The sequence below is a fragment of the Heterodontus francisci genome, chromosome 4 (genome assembly GCF_036365525.1).
Source record: "Heterodontus francisci isolate sHetFra1 chromosome 4, sHetFra1.hap1, whole genome shotgun sequence".
NCBI classification, from domain to species: Eukaryota; Metazoa; Chordata; class Chondrichthyes; order Heterodontiformes; family Heterodontidae; genus Heterodontus; species Heterodontus francisci.
The window spans coordinates 93,341,265-93,363,097 of NC_090374.1; the positions used below are offsets into that span (position 1 = coordinate 93,341,265).

Here is a 21,833-nt window from a genome sequence, read left to right on the forward strand (position 1 = left end):
ATTCATGAGAATGGTTCCAAGGATGAGGAACTTCAGTTATGAAGATAAATTGGAGAAGTTGGGACTGATTTCTTTGGAGAAGAGAAGGCTGAGAGGTGATTTGATCGAGGTATTCAAAATCATGAGGGGTCTGGACAGAGTAGATAGGGAAAATCTGTTCCCACTCGTGAAAGGATCGTGACCGAGAGGGCACAGTTTTATAGTAATTGGTAAAAGAAGTAATAGCAACATGAGGAAAAACGTCTTCACGCAGTGAGTGATTAGGATCTGGAATGCACTGCCTGAAAATGTGGTGGAGGCAGGTTCAATCGAGGCATTCAAAAGGAAATAAAACTGTTATGTGGAAAGGAAGAATATTATGTAAAGGAAACTACGAAGGTATGAGGCGCGAGTTGGCTATGATGGATTGGGAAACATTACTTAAAGGAATGACGGTGGAAAGACCATGGCAAACATTCAAAGAGCACATGGATGAACTGCAACAATTGTTTATTCCCGTCTGGCGCAAAAGTAAAACGGGAAAGGTAGCCAAACCATGGCTTACAAGGGAAATTAGACATAGCATTAGATCCAAGCAAGAGGCATATAAATTCGCCAGAAAAAACAACAGACCTGAGGATTGGAGCAGTTTAGAATTCAGCAAAGGAGGGCCAAGGGATTGATTAAGAAGGGGAAAATAGAGTACGAGAGTTCTTTGGGCCTCCTTATCTCGAGAGACAATGGATACGCGCCTGGAGGTGGTCAGTGGTTTGTGAAGCAGCGCCTGGAGTGGCTATAAAGGCCAATTCTGGAGTGACAGGCTCTTCCACAGGTGCTGCAGAGAAATTTGTTTGTTGGGGCTGTTGCACAGTTGGCTCTCCCCTTGCGCCTCTGTCTTTTTTCCTGCCAACTACTAAGTCTCTTCGACTCGCCACAATTTAGCCCTGTCTTTATGGCTGCCCGCCAGCTCTGGCGAATGCTGGCAACTGACTCCCACGACTTGTGATCAATGTCACACGATTTCATGTCGCGTTTGCAGACGTCTTTATAACGGAGACATGGACGGCCGGTGGGTCTGATACCAGTGGCGAGCTCGCTGTACAATGTGTCTTTGGGGATCCTGCCATCTTCCATGCGGCTCACATGGCCAAGCCATCTCAAGCGCCGCTGACTCAGTAGTGTGTATAAGCTGGGGATGTTGGCCGCTTCAAGGACTTCTGTGTTGGAGATATAGTCCTGCCACCTGATGCCAAGTATTCTCCGAAGGCAGCGAAGATGGAATGAATTGAGACGTCGCTCTTGGCTGGCATACGTTGTCCAGGCCTCGCTGCCGTAGAGCAAGGTACTGAGGACACAGGCCTGATACACTCGGACTTTTGTGTTCCGTGTCAGTGCTTGCAGGAACATAAAAACTGACTGTAAAAGTTTTGATAGGTATGTGAAGAGATAAAGATTAGTGAAGACAAATGTAGGTCCCTTACAGTCAGAAACAGGGGAATTATTATGTGGAACAAAGAAATGGCTGACCAACTAAATGCATACTTTGGTTCTGTCTTCACAAAGGAGGACACAAATATCATACCAGAAATTTTGGGGAACACAGGGTTTAGTGAGAGAGAGGAACAGAAGGAAATCAGTATGAGTAGAGAAATGGTTTTGGGGAAATTGACGGGATTGAAGGCCGATAAATCCCCAGGGCCTGATGGTCTGCATCCCAGAGTACTTAAGGAAATGGCCCTAGAAATAGTGGATGCATTGGTGGTCATCTTCCAAGATTCTATAGACTCTGGAACACTTTCTACAGATTGGAGGGTAGCTAATGCAACCCCACTATTTAAAAAGGGAGGTAGAGAGAAAGCGGGGAATTATACACCAGTCAGCCTGACGTCGGTAGTGGGGAAAATTCCAGAGTCCATTTTCAATGATTTCATAGCAGAGCACTTGGAGAACAGTGGTAGAATTGGATAGAGTCAGCATGGATTTACAAAAGGGAAGTCATGCTTGACAAATCTACTAGAATTCTTCGAGGATGTAACTAGTAGAGTTGATGAGGGGGAGCCAGCGGATGTGGTTTATTTGGACTTTCGACAAAGTTCCACATGAGAGATTAGCGTGTAAAATTAAAGCGCATGGGATTGGGGGTAGTGTATTATGATGCATAGAAAATTGGTTGGCAGACAGGAAACAAAGAGAAGGGATAAATGGGTCTTTTTCCAAATGGCAGGCAGTGACTAGTGGGGTACCACAGGGATCGGTGCTAGGACCCCAGCTATTCACAATATATATTAATGATTTAGATGAGGGAACTAAATGTAATATCTCCAAATTTGCAGATGACACAAAACTGGGTGGGAGGATGAGTTGTGAGGCGGATGCAGAGAGGCTTCATGGTGATTTGGACAAGTTGAGTGAGTGGGCTAATGCATGGCAGATGCAGTATAATGTGGATAAATGTAATGTAGCAAAAACAGGAAGGCAGATTATTATCTGAATGGCTATAAACTGAGAGAGGGGAATATGCAACAAGACCTGGGTGTTCTCGTACACCACTCGCTGAAGGTAGGCATGCAGGTCCAACAGGCAGTAAAAGAGGTAAATGGTATGTTGGCCTTCATAACGAGAGGATTTGAGTACAGGAGCAGGGATGTTTTGCTGCAATTATACAGGGCCTTGGTGAGGGCACACCTGGAATGTTGTGTGCAGTTTTGGTCTCCTTATCTGAGGAAGGATGTTCTTGCTATAGAGGGAGTGCAGCGAAGGTTTACCAGACTGATTCCTGGGATGACAGAACTGACATATGAGGAGAGATTGAGTTGGTTAGGATTATATTCGCTGGAGTTCAGAAGAGTGAGGGGAGATCTCGTAGAAACCTTTCAAATTCTAACAGGACTTGACAGGGTAGATGCAGGAAGGATGTTCCCGATGGTCAGGGAGTCCAGAACCAGGGTCATAGTCTAAGGATACGGGGTAAACCATTCAGAACTGAGATGAGGAAAAATTTCTTCACCCAGAGAGTGGTGAGCCTGTGGAATTCTCTACCACAGAAAGCAGTTGAGGCCAAAACATTGTATGTTTTCAAGAAGGAGTTAGATATAGCTCTTGGGTTTAAAGGGATCAAAGGATATGGGGCAAAAGCGGGAACTGGTTACTGAGTTGGATGATCAGCCATGATCATAATGAATAGCGGAGCAGTCTCAAAGGGCCGAATGGCCTACTCCTGCTCCTGTTTTCTATGTTTCACACAACAGTGTCCCACAATGAGGTAAATGAACAGATAATCTGTTTTAGTGGTGGTGGTTTAGGGATAACTGATGACCAGCACATTGGAAGAACACCCTGCTCCTCTTTAAATCGTGTCATGGATCTTTTCATTCGCTTTTTTTTTTACCTAGAATTTCCTAGAGCTGGTCAGACAGGATCCTTTTTTAACTCTAAAATAAAAGCAAAATACTGCGGATGCTGGAAATCTGAAACAAAAACAAGAAATGCTGGAATCACTCAGCAGGTCTGGCAGCATCTGTGGAAAGAGAAGCAGAGTTAACGTTTCGGGTCAGCGACCCTTCTTCGGAACTGACAAATATTAGAAAAGTCACAGATTATAAACAAGTGAGGTGGGGGTTGGGCAAGAGATAACAAAGGAGAATGTGCAGATTGGACCAGGCCACATAGCTGACCAAAAGGTCACGGAGCAAAGGCAAACAATATGTTAATGGTGTGTTGAAAGACAAAGCATTAGTACAGATTAGGTGTGAATATACTGAATATTGAACAGCAGCAAGTGCAAACCTGAAGAAAAACAACCTGAAAAAAACAGTGGGTAAGCAAACTGAACAAACTAAGATGAAATGAAATAAATGCAAAAAAAGATTGTAAAAAATGTAAAAAGGAATGTTAAAAAAAAGGAAGAAAAAATAACTAAAAATGACTAAAAATGAAAGTAAAGTGGGGGGCTGTCATGCTCTGAAATTATTGAACTCAATGTTCAGTCCGGCAGGCTGTAGTGTGCCTAATCGGTAGATGAGATGCTGTTCCTCGAGCTTGCGTTGATGTTCACTGGAACACTGCAGCAATCCCAGGACAGAGATGTGAGCATGAGAGCAGGGGGAGTGTTGAAATGGCAAGCAACCGGAAGCTCAGGTTCCTGCTTGCGGACTGAGCGGAGATGTTCTGCAAAGCGGTCACCCAGTCTGCGCTTGGTCTCCCCAATGTAGAGGAGACCAAGCGCAGACTGGGTGACCGCTTTGCGGAACATCTCCGCTCAGTCCGCAAGCAGGACCCTGAGCTTCCAGTTGCTTGCCATTTCAACACTCCCCCCTGCTCTCATGCTCACATCTCTGTCCTGGGATTGCTGCAGTGTTCCAGTGAACATCAACGCAAGCTCGAGGAACAGCATCTCATCTACCGATTAGGCACACTACAGCCTGCCGGACTGAACATTGAGTTCAATAATTTCAGAGCATGACAGCCCCCCACTTTACTTTCATTTTTAGTCATTTTTAGTTATTTTTTCTTCCTTTTTTTTAACATTCCTTTTTACATTTTTTACAATCTTTTTTTGCATTTATTTCATTTCATCTTAGTTTGTTCAGTTTGCTTACCCACTGTTTTTTCAGGTTGTTTTTCTTCAGGTTTGCACTTGCTGCTGTTCAATATTCAGTATATTCACACCTAATCTGTACTAATGCTTTGTCTTTCAACACACCATTAACATATTGTTTGCCTTTGCTCCGTGACCTTTTGGTCAGCTATGTGGCCTGGTCCAATCTGCACCTTCTCCTTTGTTATCTCTTGCCCAACCCCCACCTCACTTGTTTATAATCTGTGACTTTTCTAATATTTGTCAGTTCCGAAGAAGGGTCGCTGACCCGAAATGTTAACTCTGCTTCTCTTTCCACAGATGCTGCCAGACCTGCTGAGTGATTCCAGCATTTCTTGTTTTTGTTCCTTTTTTAACTCAGTTGCTTAATTCTATTGGAAATGAGAGTGGGCATTTCCTGCATGCATGTGCCTCCCACATTTATTCTGCTGTCAGAAGAAGACATCGCCTGATAGACATACTGCCAGTGCCGCCATCTCTGACCTCAAAGCAAAATATGCTGGTTGCAAGCATACTTGTGCATCAGGATAAAACCTTAGCAAAGGTGGTTTTCACTAGGGCACCAAACACTGTTAGGAAATCAGCAGCAGGAAAACCATACATATTTAACATTTTCCACAGTTCCCCATCTATCCCTGAGTTAGGCACCCGTGGGTTGCTGGAAATAGTGTCGTCGGTGCCCACCCTTTGGTGTAAATATCCCGAACCCCAGAATTTAGAATGGGGTCAAACTAATGGTTAGAAGCCAAAGTGAGGTGTCTTCTGAGTGTGACACAGGCACAAAAAATGTAAGACTTTGATAACATGAGCAAACAACCTTTGACTATTTTCTTCACCCACTGCCAGGGGGCTACCACAGGGCATAACGTAAGAGAACAATTCAATTTCTACTGACGAGTGGGTGAAAGGAGTGAGAAGGTTGGCATAATACAAAAGTATAATCTCTGAGAATCAGGAACATGAGCATATTCTGCCCTTAGTGCGGCTTTATGTAATCTTGTCATGATGCAAGTCTTTAAAAGCTCAACTGTTTCTCTAAACTGTAATCAGTTTACATCCGAGCATATTTGTCCTTCACCATCACCTCCCTCTGTGGGCTTAATTTAGAAAATTGGCTTTAGTCAAATCCTGGTACAAGATCTTCCTAATTTACAGCTGTGTTCAGTTAAGTTCAATCAAGTATAGTTCACGTGATTTTATGAAAGGGAAATTCTGTTTGACAAATTTATTAGAATTATTTGAGGATGTAATGAGCAGGGTGTATAAAGAGGAACCAGTAGATGTAGTGTATTTAGATTTCCAAAAAGCATTTGATAAGGTGCCACATAAAAGGTTACTTGCACAGGATATGAGCTCATGGTGTTGGGGTTAATGTATTAGCATGAATAGAGGATTGACTGAATAACAGAATAACAGGAAACCGAGTCGGGATAAATAGGTCATTTTCAGGGTTGGCAAACTGTAACTAGTTGGGTGCCATGGGGATCAGTGGTGTGGCCTCAATATTTGCAATCTATATTAATGACTTGGATGAAGGGATAGATTGTAGACACATCTGTTGACGATATGTAGCAAGGCGGGACAGCACGTTGTGAGGAGGACACAAAAAGTCTGCAAAGTGATATAGATAGGTTAAGTGAGTGGGCAAAAATTTAGCAGATGGAGTATAATGTGGAGAAATATAAAGTTATCCACTTTGGGAGAAAGAATAGGAAAGCAAAATAACATTTTAATGGAGAGAGACTACAGAATGCTACAGTGCAGACAGATCCGGGTGTCCCGGCGCATGAAATGCAAAATGTTAGCATGCAGGAACAGCAAGTAAATCGGAAGGCAAGTGGAATGTTGCCCTTTATTACTCGGGGGATGAAGTATAAAAGTAGAGAAGTCTTGCTACAACTGTACGGGGTGTTGGTGAGACCACAGCTAAAGTACTGCATACAGTTTTGGTCTCCTTATTTAGCGGGGGATATACTTGAATTGGAGGCAGTTCAAGAAGGTTTTACGAGGTTGATTCCTGGGATGAAGGAGTTGTCTTATGACCAAAGGTTGGGCCTATGTTGGTTGGAGTTTCGAAGAATGTAGGATAATCTTATTGAAACATAAGATTCTGAGGGAGTTTGACATGGTAGATGCTGAGGAGATGTTCCCCTCATGGGGGAATCTGGAACAAAGGGGCACAGTTTCAAAATAAGGGGTCGCCCATTTAAGTGGAGATGAGGAAGAATTTTTTCTCCGAGAGGATTGTGAATCTCCGGAATTCCCTACCCCAATGAGCTGTGGAGGCTGAGTCATTGAATATATTCAAGGTGGAGATAGACAGATTCTTGAACTTTAGGGAAGTCCAGGGTTATGGAGAACAGTCAGGAAAGTGGGGTTGAGACACAGATCAGATCAGCCATGATCTTATTGAATGGCAGAGCAGGCTTGAGGACCCGTATGGCCTACTCCTGCTCCTATTTCTTATGCTTTTATGTTGTTATGTTGGTGAAGTTACAACACAGGACATACATGCATGCTTATCAGCAGAAGCTGCATGTTCTAGACAGAACTAAGTGATCCCACAAACAACAGATCAGATCTTAGCTCTGCAGTCCTGCTACATCCAGTTGTGAATGGTAGTGAACAATCAAACAACTAATGGGAGGAGGAGGCATCAAGAGCATCCCCATCCTCAATGATGGGGGAGCCCAGCACATCAGTGAAAAAGACCAGGCTGAAGCATTTGCAACCATCTTCAGCCAGAAGTGCCAAGTGGATGATCCATCTCGGCCTCTTCCTGAGATCCCGCCATCATAGATGCCAGTCTTTAGTCAATTCGATTCATTCCACGTGATATCAAGCAATGGCCAAAGACACTGGAAGCAGCAAAGGCTACGGGCCCTGACAACACCCAGTTGTAGTACTGAAGATTTGTGTTCTGGAATTACCCCTGTCCTTAGCCAAAATGTTCCAGTACAGCTACAGCACTGGCATCTACCCGGAAATGTGGAAAATTGCCCAGGTATGTCCTGTCCACAAAAAGCAGGATAAATCTAATCCAGCCAGTTACCACCGCATCAGTCTACTCTCAATCATCAGTAAAGTGATGGAAGGTGTCATTGGCAATACCATCAAGCAGCATTTGCTCATCAACAAGCTGCTCACTGATGCTCAGTTTAGATTCTGCCAGGACCACTCAGCTCCAGACCTCACTACAGCCTTGGTTCAAACATGGACAAAAGAGTCGAATTCCAGAAGTAAGGTGAGAGTGATTGTGCTTGACATCAAGGCAGCATTTGACTGAGTATGGCATCAATGAGCTCAAGCGAAACTGGAGTTAATGGGAATCGGGGGAAAAAAACACTCTGTTGGTTGGAGTCATACCTAGCACAAAGGAATATGATTATGGTTATGGCTGTTGGAGGCCAATCATCTCAGCCCCAGGACATCGCTGCAGGATTGCCTCTGGGTAGGGTCCTAGGCCCAACCATCTTCAGCTGCTTCATCAATGACCTTCCCTGCAACACAAGATCAGAAGTGGGGATGTTCATTGATGATTGTACAGTGTGCAGCACCATTCGCGACCCCTCAGATACTGAAGCAGCCCATGTTCATATGCAACAAGACCTGGAAAACATTCAGGCATGGGCTGATAAGTGGCAAGTAACATTCGAGCCACACAAGTGCCAAGCAATGACCACCGACTGCTGCTGGATTGCAGAGTGTGAAGAAGGGAGTTTGGTAAGTGAGTGGATTTTAAGGATTCTCAAAGACTAGTCTGTGTTTTGTTTACATGTAGCAATTAACTGAAATTATTCTTTAAGAGGCAAGTTAGGTTCCTTAGTTTTAAACAGGGGTATACAAGCTCTCTGAGAGCAGCTGTAGCGAGTTAATTAGGTAGCTAGCTTAAAATGGTTTCTGAGCTCTCGCAAAGCTGACACATTATTGTTTTCAGAGAGTATAAATTCAGGGGACTTTCAGTGCTGCTTGTCTGCATTGAGTGCTGCTGGAGGGCACAGAGTGTGAAGAAGGGAGTTTGGTAAGTGAAGGAGTTCATTAAGGAGTGGAACTATAAATTAATTGAGAAAAAAAATGTAATTAAATTTACACAATAAAGATGGCGGGACAGGTTATGTGTCGCAGCTGCAGTATGTGGGAGCTCCTGGATGTCACGGCACTCCACAGCAACCACGTCTGTAGTAAGTGTCTGCGGCTTGAGGAGCTTTGGCTCAGAGTCATTGAGCTGGAGGCCGAGCTGCAGATTCTGCGATGCATCAGGGAGAGGGAAAGTTACCTGGACACTTTGTTCCAGAAAGCAGTCACTTCCCTTAGGATTGGTTTTGGTCAGGGACAGGAGGGTATGACTGCAAGTCAGGCAGGTAAAGGGATCGAGAAGGTGGGTGTGGAGAAACCTCAGCCCTTGCAATTGAGCAACAAGTTTGAGGTTCTTGCAGCTTGTATGGACAAGAGCAAGGGCTGTAGTTTCGATGAGCAGACTGACCATGGCATTGTGGTACAGGAAGCTGTTCAAGTGGGGGGAGCAAAAAGGAAAGTAGTGATAGTAGGGGACAGTATAGTGTGGGGGGTTGACACTGTTCTCTGCAGCAAAGAATGAGAGTCCAGAAGGCTGTGTTGCCTGCCAGGGTTCGGGACATCTGCACAGGGCTGGAGAGGAACTTACAGTGGGAGGGGGAGGATCCAGTCATTGTGGTCCATGTAGGTACCAATGACATAGGCAGGACAAGGAGAGAGGTTCTGCACAGTTAATATGAGGAGCTAGGCACCAAATTAAGAAGCAGAACCTCAAAGGTGATAATCTCTGGATTATTACCTGAGCCACGTGCAAATTGGAGTAGGGCAAATAAGATTGGAGAGATGAATATGTGGCTCAAAAACTAGTGTGGTAGAAGTGGGTTACGGTTTGTGGGGCACTGGCACCAGTACTGGGAAAAATGGAGGCTGTACCTTTGGGACAGTCTACACCTGAACCCTGCTGGGACTGCTGTACTAGCAAGTCGCATAACTAGGGAAGTAGAGAGGATTTTAAACTAAGTAATGGGGGCAAGGGATCAAATTTGGGAAGATATGGTAAATCAAAGAGTAGAGACAAGGCAAGAAAGAAAGGTATTTATATGAGAAAAGAGAAACGGATCGTGACAGGAAGGGACAGTGTTTACAAATCTAAGAGTAAATCAGCAGGTAAGGCTAGACCTTAGAAAAATAATAAAAGAACAAAGCTAAAGGCTCTGTATCTGAATGCACATCGCATTCAAAACAAAGCATATGAACTGATAGTGCCAATAGAAATAAATAAGTACGATCTGATAGCCATTACAGAGACACAGCTGCAGGATGACATAGATTGGGATCTGAATATTGAAGGGCATTTAGGAAGGACAGGAAGCTAGTAAAAGGTGAGGGTGGTTCTTAATTAATGATGGTACTAGCACAATAGAGAGGGATGGCCTAAGTTCAGGAAACCAGGATGTAGAAGCGGTTTGTGTCGAGATGATAAAGGCAAGAAGTCACTTGTGGGAGTGGTGTACGTCACCCCCTAACAGTAACCATGCAGTAGGACGGGGTATAAAGGAAGAAATAATGGGTGCTTGTCAGAAAGGTATGGCGATAATCATGGGGGATTTTAATCTACGTATAGATTAGAAAAATTAGATGGGCACAACCCAAATGAGGAGTTCATAGAATGTTTTTGGGGTAGTTTCTGAGAACAGCACGTTCTGGAGCCAACCAGAGAGCGGGTATACTAGACTTGGTAAGATAGGATTAATTCATGACCTCATAATGAAGGTACCCTTAGGCAGCAGCGATCATAATATGATTGAATTTTACATTCAGTTTGAGGGAGAGAAGAGTGTGTCTAAGACTAGTATTTTGAACTTAAATAAGGGCAGTTATGAGGGCATGAAAGCAGAGGGATAGGTCAATAGAGAGGCAGTGGCAGACATTTAAGGGGATATTTCAGAATACACAGAATAGATACATTCCAACGAGAAAAATTCCAAGAGGAGGACCACCATCCGTGGTTAACTAAAAAAGTTAAAGATAGTATCAAACTTAAAGAAAAAGCATATCATTGCGCAAAGGTGGGTGGCAGGTCTGAAGATTGGACAGAATATAAAAAGCAGCAAAGAATGACTAAAAGATTGATAAGGAAGGTAAATTTAGAGTACGAGAGAAAGCTAGTTAGAAATATAAAGACAGATAGTAAGAGTTTCTGTAGATATTTTAAAAAGAAAAGAGTTAACAAAGTGAGTGTTGGTCCTATAGCAAGTGAGTCTGGGGAATTAATAATGGAAAATAAGGAGATGGCAGATGAAATAAACAGGTATTTTGCATCAGTCTTCACTATTGAGGATACAAGTAACATCCCAGAAATAGCTGTAAATCAGGAAATGGAAATGAGGGAGGAACTCAAGAAAATTACAATCACCAGGGAAGTGGTACTGAGCAAATTGTTGGAGCTGCGGGCTGACCAGTCCCCTGGTGCTGATGGACGAGGGTCTTAAAAGAAGTGGCTAGTGAGATAGTTGATGGGTTCGTTTTGATTTTCTAAAATTCCCTAGATTCGGGAAAGTTCCATTAGATTAGAAAATAGCCAATGTAACTCCTTTATTCAAAAAGGGAGGGAAACTGAAAGCAGGAAACAACAGGCTAGTTAGCTTAAAAGTTGCCTTAGAGAAAATGTAGATGCTATTATTAAAGATGTTATAGTAGGGCCCTTAGGAAAATTCAGGGTAATCAGGCAGAGTCAACATGGTTTTATGAAAGGGAAATCATGTTTAACTAATTTACCGGAGTTCTTTGAAGAAGTAATGTACTGTGGATGAAAGAGAACAGGTCGATGTGCTGTATTTAGATTTCCAGAAGGCATTTGATAAGGGGCCACATCAAAGGTTATTGTGGAAAATTAAAGCTCATGGTTGTAGAGGATAACATTTTGGCATGGATAGAAGATTGGCTAGCTAACAGGAAACAGAAAGTAGGCATAAATGGGTCATTTTCTGGTTGGCAAGATGTAACTAGTGGTGTGCCACAGGAATCAGTCCTGGGGCCTCAACTTTTTACAATTTATATAAATGACTTGGATGAAGGAACTGAAGGTATGGTTGCTAAATTTGCTGATGACACAAAGATATGTAGGAAAGTAACTTGTGAAGAAGACATGAGGCTACAAAGGGATATAGATAAGTTAAGTGAGTAGGCAAAGATCTGGCAGATTGAGTATAATGTGAGAAAATGTGAAATTGTCCCTTTTGGTAGGAAGAATAAAAAAGAAGCATATTATCTAAATGGTGAGAGATTGCAGAGCTCTGAGATGCAGAGGGATCTGGGTGTCCTAGTGCATGAATCTCAAAAGGTTAGTATGCAGGTACAGCAAGTAATTCAGAAAGCTAATAGAATGTTATCATTTATTGTGAGGGAAATTGAATACAAAAGTAGGGAGGTTATGGTTTAGCTACACAGGGCATTGGTGAGACCACAGCTGGTTACTGTGTACAGTTTTGGTTTTCTTATTTAAGGAAGGATGTAAATGCTTTGGAAGCAGTTCAGAGAAGGTTTACTGGACCTAATACCTGGAATGGGCAGGTTGCCTTATGAAGAAAGGTTGGACAACTAACTGGTTTCAAAGAGTAAGAGGCGACTTGATTGAAACTTATAAGGTTCTGAGGGGTCTTGACAGGGTGGATGTGGAAAGGATGTTTCCTTTGTGGGAGAATCTAGAACTAGGGGTCACTGTTCAATAATAAGGGGTCGCCCATTTAAGACAGAGATGAGGAGAAATTTTTTCTCTGAGGGTCGTGAGTCTATGGAACTCTCTTCTTCAAAAGGCGGTGAAAGCAGAGTCTGAATATTTTTAAGGCAGAGGTAAATAGATTCTTGATAAACAACGGGTGCAAGGGTATTGGGATAGGTGAGAATGTGGAGTTGAGGTTACAGTCCGATCAGTCATCATCTTATTGAATAGCAGAGTAGGTTCGAGGGGCCAAGTGGCCTACTCCTGCTCCTAATTCGTATATTTGTATATCTCCAACAAGACAGAATCTAACCATCTCCCCTTGACATTCAATGGCATTACCATTGCTGAATGTCCCACTGTCAACATCCTGGAGTACCATTGACCAGAAACTTAACTAGACCAGTCATAATTACTGTGCTACAAGAGCAGGTCAGAGGCTGGGAATCCTGCAGTGAGTAATGAACCTCCTGACTCCCCAAAGCCTGTCAACCATCTACGGGGCACATCAGGAGTGTGATGCCTGGATGAGTGCAGCTCTGACAACATTGAAGAAGCTCTACACCATCCAAGATAGAGCAGCCTGCTTGATCAGCACCCCATCCAGCACCTTAAACATTCACTCTCTCCACCGCCAATGCACAGTAGCAGCAGTGTGTACCATCTACAAGATGCACTGCAGTCAAGGCTCCTGCAATAGCACCTTCCAAACCCTTGATCTCTGCCAACTCGAAGGACTAAGGCAGCAGACACATGGGACACCACCACCTGCAATTTTGCCTCCAAGTCTCACATCAACCTGACTTGGAACTGCATCACCATTCCATCGCTTGCTGGGTCAAAAACCTGGAAATCCCTCCCTAACAGCACTGTGGGTGTACCTACACCACATGGACTGCAGCAGTTCAACAAGGCGACTCACCACCACCTTCTCGAGGGTAATTAGGGATGGGCAATAAATGCTGGCCTTGGCAGTGACACTGACATCCCAAAAACTTAGAAAGAAAAATATCAATTATATTATGATGTAGATGTAGCACTCCACGATGTGATTGGTGATATTTTCTGTTGTCTCCAGCTGATTATCCAGCATTGCTGTTATATGGTAGAAGGTAACACTGTCACAGGGAGTCTTAATTTTCTGGCAAATCATTTTGATTCTGAACAGTATATTTTTATTAAGTTAGTGCTGCCTAAATGTCTAGCTGCTTCATTCAAATAGCTAAATATTTCCCACTGATTCTATACGTCAGTCATAAAATTAGATTGTCTGCTTATTTGTTTTCACTGCTGGAATGGTTAACGGATGAAGTGGCAGTGATAAAATGTCATCCCTTACATCACGATGAGGTTCAGTTAATTACTTTAATTGCATGAATTAGTAAGTGTGAGAATTCATCATTAACATTCCAAAATAAATCATTTAACATCTGGGTATTTAGGTCAACGACATGGCAAAATGAAAATGTCGAGTCAAATAAAATTTAAGAATGCTGCCAGTCATTTCCTTTTGAGTGTTTAGTTTTTCAAAACTTAGTATAAGCTTCATTGTGATCACTAAACTCAGATTCTTAACAATGTAATTAAATTAAACTTCAACCAGAAACATGACAAAAGTTAATGGTCTTGTGAAGCTTCTACCCTTGTTGTTTGAGCCTAATGTTGCTTTGCAATTCAAGTATGATGTTTGACACTTATGTATTTCACGAACGCATATAATCCAGCTATTTTAGAGCATTATCACCACCAGTATGCAAAGTAGATAGGCCACCAGATAAGTTAGGAGGCATGAGTCAACGATGTGGGTGGAACATAGTTTGTACTTGTCTGCAAGGCCACTTATCATCATCGTGACGGTCCTGCAGATGAAGATTTGCGGAGCACCATTCTGTCCAGTTCAGAAGCGAATGAGAAGATGGTTTATCTACATGTTTAAAAGGAGTGATTCTGGAATTGATCTCCAAGGGAGGCCATGACTTGGTATCTCTCTGAGCTGGTGTTGTTGGCATGTGCACTCTGAACTGTCAGCCTCTTAGCAGTAATTCAACCAAACAGGTGGCCCTGTGGAATCGTAGAATGGTTACAGCAAAGGGGGAGGCCATTCAGCCTGCCATGTTTGTGCTGGCTCTCTACAAGAGCAACTCAGCTAGCCCCACTCCCCTGCCCTTTCCTTGTAGCCCTGCAAATTCTTTCTCTTAAGGTGCTTATTCAGTTCCCTTTTGAAAGCCACGACTGAATCTGCCTCCACCACGTTTTCAGGCAGTGCATTCCAGATCCTAATCACACATTTTTCCTCATGTTGCCATTGGTTCTTTTGCCAATCACCTTAAACTGGTGTCATCTGATTCTTGACCCTCCTGCTAATGGAAAGAGCTTCTCTCTATTTTGTCATACAGGCCCCCACCTACCAAGACTGAGGCACACATTAATTCGCCACATAAACATTAACACTTAAAATTGTCATCCCCTGACTGGAAAGACATTTGAATAGTAACAGACAGTGTTGGAACAATGGGGACCCAGTCGTTGCTTCACTAATTAGCAGAAGAAGTGGTCAGACCACTTTTGGCCACATGAATGGCTGATTGTTGGAGGTTTTGAATTTGAACTTCCAACAGAGGATTTGAACTCAGAAAACTGTGTGCTCCCAGTTGGAACAGAAGCTTCTTTCCAGTCTTGCCTGCCTCCATCTCTTTCCCATGGAACAGAATCTTGTGAAAACACGTGAACCTCAGAGAGAAAAGTCTCCGACATGAATAAGGTTTAAGAAGAACACCGGGCCCCCTCGAACAGCAAGACTATCTACAATCAAGTGAGCTCAAAGCACAGTAAACAAGAAACTCTTTTGATATTGCCTCAAACCCCTCTCCACTATATTTTCCTCTCTTTTCTGTCCCTATTTGCATGTGTGTATCTCATGTGCATGCTAGCAGGGGCGCATCATATATCCATAGGTGTTAACTGTATTCGAGTTTAAGTTTTAATAACATTTCATCTTTCTTCTTTAAACCTCAGAAAACCTCTGCAATTTCTGACTTTATTTCCCTCAACTTCCTTGAATGCATCCAATCTGGCCCTGGTGACTTATCAACTTTGAGTATAGCCAGCCTTTCTAATACTTTCTCTTTCTCAATTTTTAGCCCATCTAGTATCACAACTACCTCCGTTCCCTATGACTTTGGCATCATCAATGACTCAGCAATGACCACCTTTAGCAAACTGGAGACATAGGTTTGTAATAAAACTTGACTACTGTTTTTGCCCATGATAACCAATACGAATATTGACTGTGCCTTTGTTATTCAGTACTATCAAGAGACACAGTATTTTTTGTAGAAGAATAAATGAATGCAAATTCTATATTTTTATCCTAATTTTTCAGCTGACTGTTGGAAGTATTGTGATCTGATTTAGAATTTCTCTTACCCATGAGAATTCAAATTGTGCTTGGTTCTAATCTTTATAATTTTATTAGTGTATTCACCTGTAGCATTGTCTACAGAGAATTTTGAAAAAATAAATTAATTAAGAAAATAAATCTATGCCCCTAACTCATCCCTTTCACACCTCTCTATATTTGGCTGCTTGTTAATTCCTTCTTGGGATTGTACACAGCCCTGTATGCTAGTTCTCTGATTAAAGACCTCCAGATTTGCAACGGGGCAGGTCTACATTTCTCAAGAAACAATCTGAATTTAATAATTCACCTCAATTACATTAATTAATACAATAATGGTAAAAGCCACTTTGCTGAAATTTATTTTTGATTGAATGGGACTGGTCAGTGAAGATGATTTGTTATTTAGTTCAGTGTGATGACGATAACTAAAGTAAAGAGTAATAGTCACTGATCAAAAAACCGAAAGCTAGATAATATGGACTATTCATCAGTGAGAATGTAGAAAATCTACACACCCCAAAATATTTCTTTGCATGGATTGGAGTACTGGGATCAACATCCAGTATGCAAGAAGGCTGTTGACTATACTTGACTTAATCAGAGCTGCTGGACTTGGTGAAAAAATCAATTGAGTGATACTCTTTCAGCTGAGGGACATGATGTATTAATCTTCAGTATTCAAAGTGTATACCTGTATACTAGCAGAATTGAAATTATGTTGCGGAATCTTAACAGTCCTGCACAGAGTGGGGGGTCCAGTAGTGGGCCGGGAACTCATTTTTAACAGAAGACAGCTTTGCTGTGGATCTTTAACTCAGCCACTGCATTGGCATCCCGCTTCCCCAACCAGATCGGACAAGCGGGATGATACAGCACACCTGTCAAAGGAAGGATTTCTAGTTAAAGGGACCCTGGCAGGGGTCCGAGTAGCTGAACTATACATTGATTCCTGTGGCTTTAGCAACCACAGAAATGGAAAGAAGACCTGAGAGGACTGGCCCCCTGGCCTCTGACTCTTACCTGGAAGTTCTGCTGCAAAATCTGAGGGACTGAAGTGAGGTGATGTTTCTGAAGGATGCGAGGAAGAGGCCAGCCTCTCCAACCAAGTGGGAGTGGATGCAAGTGGCCGAGGAAGTGAGCAGCAGGAGTGAAACTGGAAACAGTGCGCCAAGACATTCAAGGACCTAGCATAGCATTAATTACTTTTGCATGGAATACCTTCCATGTATCCACTGCTCTAGGTGAAATTTATTTGTATATTTAAAGGATATTCAGGAGAATGGCCTACTACTATTCTTGAATATTTGTTTGAAAAGGATTGTATAAAATCTTTTTGGACATTTTTTAAAAAAACTTATAGTTCACTCTAAGATTAGGTTGCCCAATTAGGACTCCTTTTTCACTGTATTTCTGAGGTAAGGCATTGAACTATGAGGCACCTACCTAGACTTGACTTCTAACACCTCCATTGCATGTTATTTTTAGTGGGGAATACCAGGGGCTGATGATGGATGAACTGTGTCATTTTTCAGTGACTAGTTTCAGAAATCTAGTAAAGTTAGTGGTTCCAGTAGAGAAATTAATAGCCTGTGGCAAGTTGTGTGTCTGTGGTGTTAAGGTTTTTTTTGAAGTTACTCACTGTTTTTAAACTACACATTGGGGTAAAGCCATAATGCCAGAGCATTCATTTCACTGCCAAATTATTTTGCTGTGTTTTCTATATTAATTTTTTATTGAATTAGTCAGTGGAATTCAGCCATATAGAATCTGAGGTCAAATATGAATACACAAAGAACTTATTTCAGTATTTATCTGTCAGCGATGCTGAGGAAAAAAAAGTGAATTCCTGCCTGTTTTGTGTTCAGAGTTAAAGAAACTATTTTGTGAATGTTTGTGCTGTTAGACTTCTGTTCCCACAGTAATACTGTAAAGTCGATCTTGTCTTTCACAGTGTCGATCAGTGAAGCCTGCATACCAGAAAGACTAACTGTGGTGTCCAGGCAATAATAAGACTCATTACATTAAGCCTACTTTTTATTTGGGGGAAAAATGTAAATTGAGTAGGACTAAATGGGTCAAAGTACAATTGCTAATGATTTATGACTGGAGAGAGAAGGAACCTCCCATATTCAGTAGTATTGTAAAATGTAATATAGCAAAAAATCAGTTGTGCAACCAAGTATTGACAAATCTTTTTGTTCATTAGAACACTTTTAGATTTGTATGAGAAGTATTTTAACTTGCAGTTTTGAGAGGGACGTTTAATTTTCCAAGTTTGTGATCTGTATTCTTGTCTTTTATTAATTATTTAAACAATGAATTGCCTTCATTACTCTAGTCTCTTTAAGGATCAGATCTTCAAATGTGGGAAATGACTACTACTTTGACCAAAGTGAATTGTCCCTTTGGTGCTTATAATTACCCTACATCCATACAAACACTTCAAAATACTGCTTGGTACTTTTCCAAAGAGTACGTTTTACTTCTTACAGCCTTTTATGCCCTGAGCTCTGTATATACCAACCTCAAGAAGTACTTTCTATTAAGATTCATTGAATTCAATCCATGGTCTTCCCAAGTTAGACTTCACTGGCTCTCATTTAGTTACAAGGAAAATGTGATTTGAAATGTATATCCACTTTAAATTGAAAACTGGCCTGAAACCCAGGTGTTTATTATAATTGAAAAATGTTTATGTTTCTTTACTTATGTATCTGATCTGTATATTTTCTTTAAATGATTCAGGACAAACCCAAATGCTATCATTAAACCAAGGTTTACACATTTTGTTTGAACAGTATATATGCATTTAGGAAGCTTAAAAATATGTTAATAGTCATTTTAATTTTGCAAATGCTTAGCAAAATGTTCATTTAAATCTTTCTGTATAAAATATTTCTAACCTATACAGAAATGCTACTGACTAATAATGCAAAATCAGTTTGTGCATTTAAAGATTGTGTTGTCTAACAATTTGAACTAAGTGACGTAACAAACACAGAAAAGTGAGAAATTAGTGCATAAAAATTTAAATTATCAAATAATTCTAATGAAATGACTTTGACTTAAGGGAAGTATACTGTAGTTAGAAAGCACTTTTTTAATGAAAATTCTGAGCTTTGATGACTTTGTGGTTAAGAAGAGCACTCCCACCCCAGAATCCAGATGAGCTGTTCACATATTGCTGGAACTCTGTTACCTTCGATCAGATTTTGGCATTTTGCATTAGTGGTGTACTCTGCTCAGGATGGAAGAACAGTATAGAAATATATCTCTGGTTGACTAACAATTCACCAGCTGTGATATAGTTCATAGGCCATCTCCTAACTGTGGGTGGGATAGATATTAAACCTTTTTTGTGATGTTACCCAATTTGCTGTGCTGCAAAATTAAAATTAAGCCTGCATGATTTAACTAACTTAACAAAGTCTAATTCTCAATCTTACTTTACAAAAAAAAGACAAAGTCCAGTATTATTATCCAGTTGTGTATTCTCTTGTGTCTGCTGCACCCCCACTTCCATATAACCTGCTTAATTTTTAATACCTTGTCAGTGGAATGATTTTTCTCATGGTGTTTGAAATGAGCGAAGCTATTCTGCCATCTTGCCTGGTCCCATTAAAAAATTACAGGGAACTTAGGTTAAATATTGTGGCATCCCTGTACAAGTGCTTCAAAAGCCTCCTCTACAATTTGAGCAGGATTTGTTATTATGCCTGGTGGTCTTTCTCTCTTGAAGAGGAGGGCCCATTGATATAGGGCACGCCAACTAAGTCATCTATAGTAAAAGCACTTTTTGAACTTCTTGCAAAATTGCTCCAACCGTCAATCTTGGTTAAGAGGGTGTCTTCTGACTAGGAAACTCTAATTGTGATGCTGTGATTACTCCAACTGAGTCTGACTCTGAATTTCCAGATATATCCAAAGCAATATTCCCTTCTTTAGCCAATACATTAGAGCTCTTGATAGGGGTGGGTGGGTGGGGTTGATCGTGCTAACTCCAATACTCTCTTGGAGTCTTCTGATTCAGAAGGCAAAGCAGGATAAATTGCCTTTTAAGCCTCATATATTAACACCTCCTGAGCAGATCTGTTAATGGATCTAAGGCTTAGGCAGCAGTATTCTTGGGTGCACCATTAGTTGCCATGACTGAAGTTGCAAGTCATGGTTCAGTCTTGATTATAGCAAAGTTACCCATTGTTATGACGGTGCTTCTATATTTTTTTAGGTTTTTTTTTGAGGACTCGTATTTTGGAATTATGGGCATTGTTTTATTTTGTGAAAATTGAAAAGAATTCCATGGATTTTTTTTTCACTGGGGTCATTGAAAGGACACTGAGAGGACTTGGTTTGTAAACAACCCTTACTGGAAATCACCTGTCTTCAGATAACTACCCAGCAGGGGCTTTAGAGAACATATTTAGAGAGTAGTGACAGGTCAAGATTTATAGGGGTCAGGAGGCTTGACTCTTGAGATATTGTTTTTGGTTTCACTTTGGAGAGTGTGTTGGGGTGTGAACTGTTTTGAAGGCAGTTGGAGAAAACCAGACAAGAGAGCAGTCACCGTCAGTAGCCTCTTCCATCTCTCTTTGAAAAGCCTGCTGGCTTTTCCATCTCTTTGAGGAGCTCTTTGAAGCAAGTGTAAGAAATAGAGAAATTGATGTTCCATTCCTCCTGAAAGCCCTTCCAGAAACCCCTGATGCCATATTTTTTCTGGAAAGCACTGATCTTCAGTGTCACCTGAAAAGAACTGTTCTAGAAAGATCTCAAGGACAGCCGTCTACGCATATTTGGGACGCCAGACCAAAGAGGGACAACTGGTATCTTTCCATATCTTTTTTTTCTTCAAGAATTAGCAAGTATTTGGCCAAAGTAGTCTTTTTTGTCTTGTATTTTTAGTAACAGAGCTCTAAAGAGAAAATCTCTGTCTTTTGGTTAACCGGCGTGTATGTGCGTGCGTGCGTGTGTGTGTGAGGGGAACTTTAATATTTCAATCTGTGCGTTAATGCTTTGCTTCATTACTGGTTAAGTCTTGTTTTATAATAAACTGATAATTTTGTTTATTAAAGAAACCTGGTTGGTGTATTTTATTCTGGAATAAAGAGTAGAATCTATGACTAACCGTATCGGTAACTGGATAAACATTTAAATATATGTTGTGACCTGTGGAGAAGTGGAACTAGAGAAAGACAGTGCACTCCTTCCACCTCAGTCGTAACACCATCTTCATGGGCTTTCTCTGGTTCCCATTCCATCACTTTTCTTTTCCCAATTTGCTCTCCTCCTCTACTAAAGAAATTGATTGTTGCTGGGGTATGCAAATAGCAACATTTTTTTTTGATACTTCAAGTGTTTCAGTTGTCATTCTGAGCAATAATTACTTGTAAGCAATTTAATTTTGGAGGGCATCACAGCTGAATCCAATTCTATCCCTTTGGAGAAGGTGTTACTGGATTTTAATCAGAGGCACAAATTATAACTGATTATTCTTTTCTCTAACGCAGGGAGGATGAAGGTAGTTGTAATCTTCCAACTGCTGTTCCAGTGCTAATAATGCTCTTGAAGGAGGGAGTGTTCCAATGCCCAAGGCATCCTGTTTTATAGGAACGCTTAGTTGCATATCAAATCCTTTTAAAGACTTTCAGGCAATTGGAGCTGTCTGGAAGGGAGACTGCTCCTTAGGAAATTGACAGACAAAACATTTCAGTATTATAAAGAAACTTCAGCAAAAAAAACTATTCTAGAAATGATGCCTGTTTTGTTTGGTCTTTCTAACCACCTTCTAGATTATTTCTCATAAATTGTGGTTCGCGGATGATTACCAGTTAACAAACTTTTGAAAATGTCTCTTGTCTTGTGATTGAGGTGTACATTCAGCAACTTGGTCAGAACTGTTTTACACCTCAGTAAGATTTCAGTTGCCCCACAAGTGGCAGTGCATCACCGTAGACCTCATCTTTAAAGCTTAAAATATGAAGGGAATATATTACATAAGCAACAAACACTAATAATTTTCTACCCTTGCATATTTACTGTATCTTATCTAACTTCTTGAATAGGGGAAAAAATGCTATTCTGAGAACTAATCTTTGGAAAATAATTTGAGTTTGACAAGTGATTCA

General features: G+C 41.3%; 1 protein-coding gene across 2 annotated transcripts in view; it reads left to right on the forward strand.

The window, feature by feature from the left end:
• Positions 1–21,833, forward strand: part of commd10 (COMM domain containing 10) — a 131,988-nt gene that overhangs the window by 61,914 nt on the left and 48,241 nt on the right. The gene's annotated exons all lie outside the window — the stretch shown is intronic.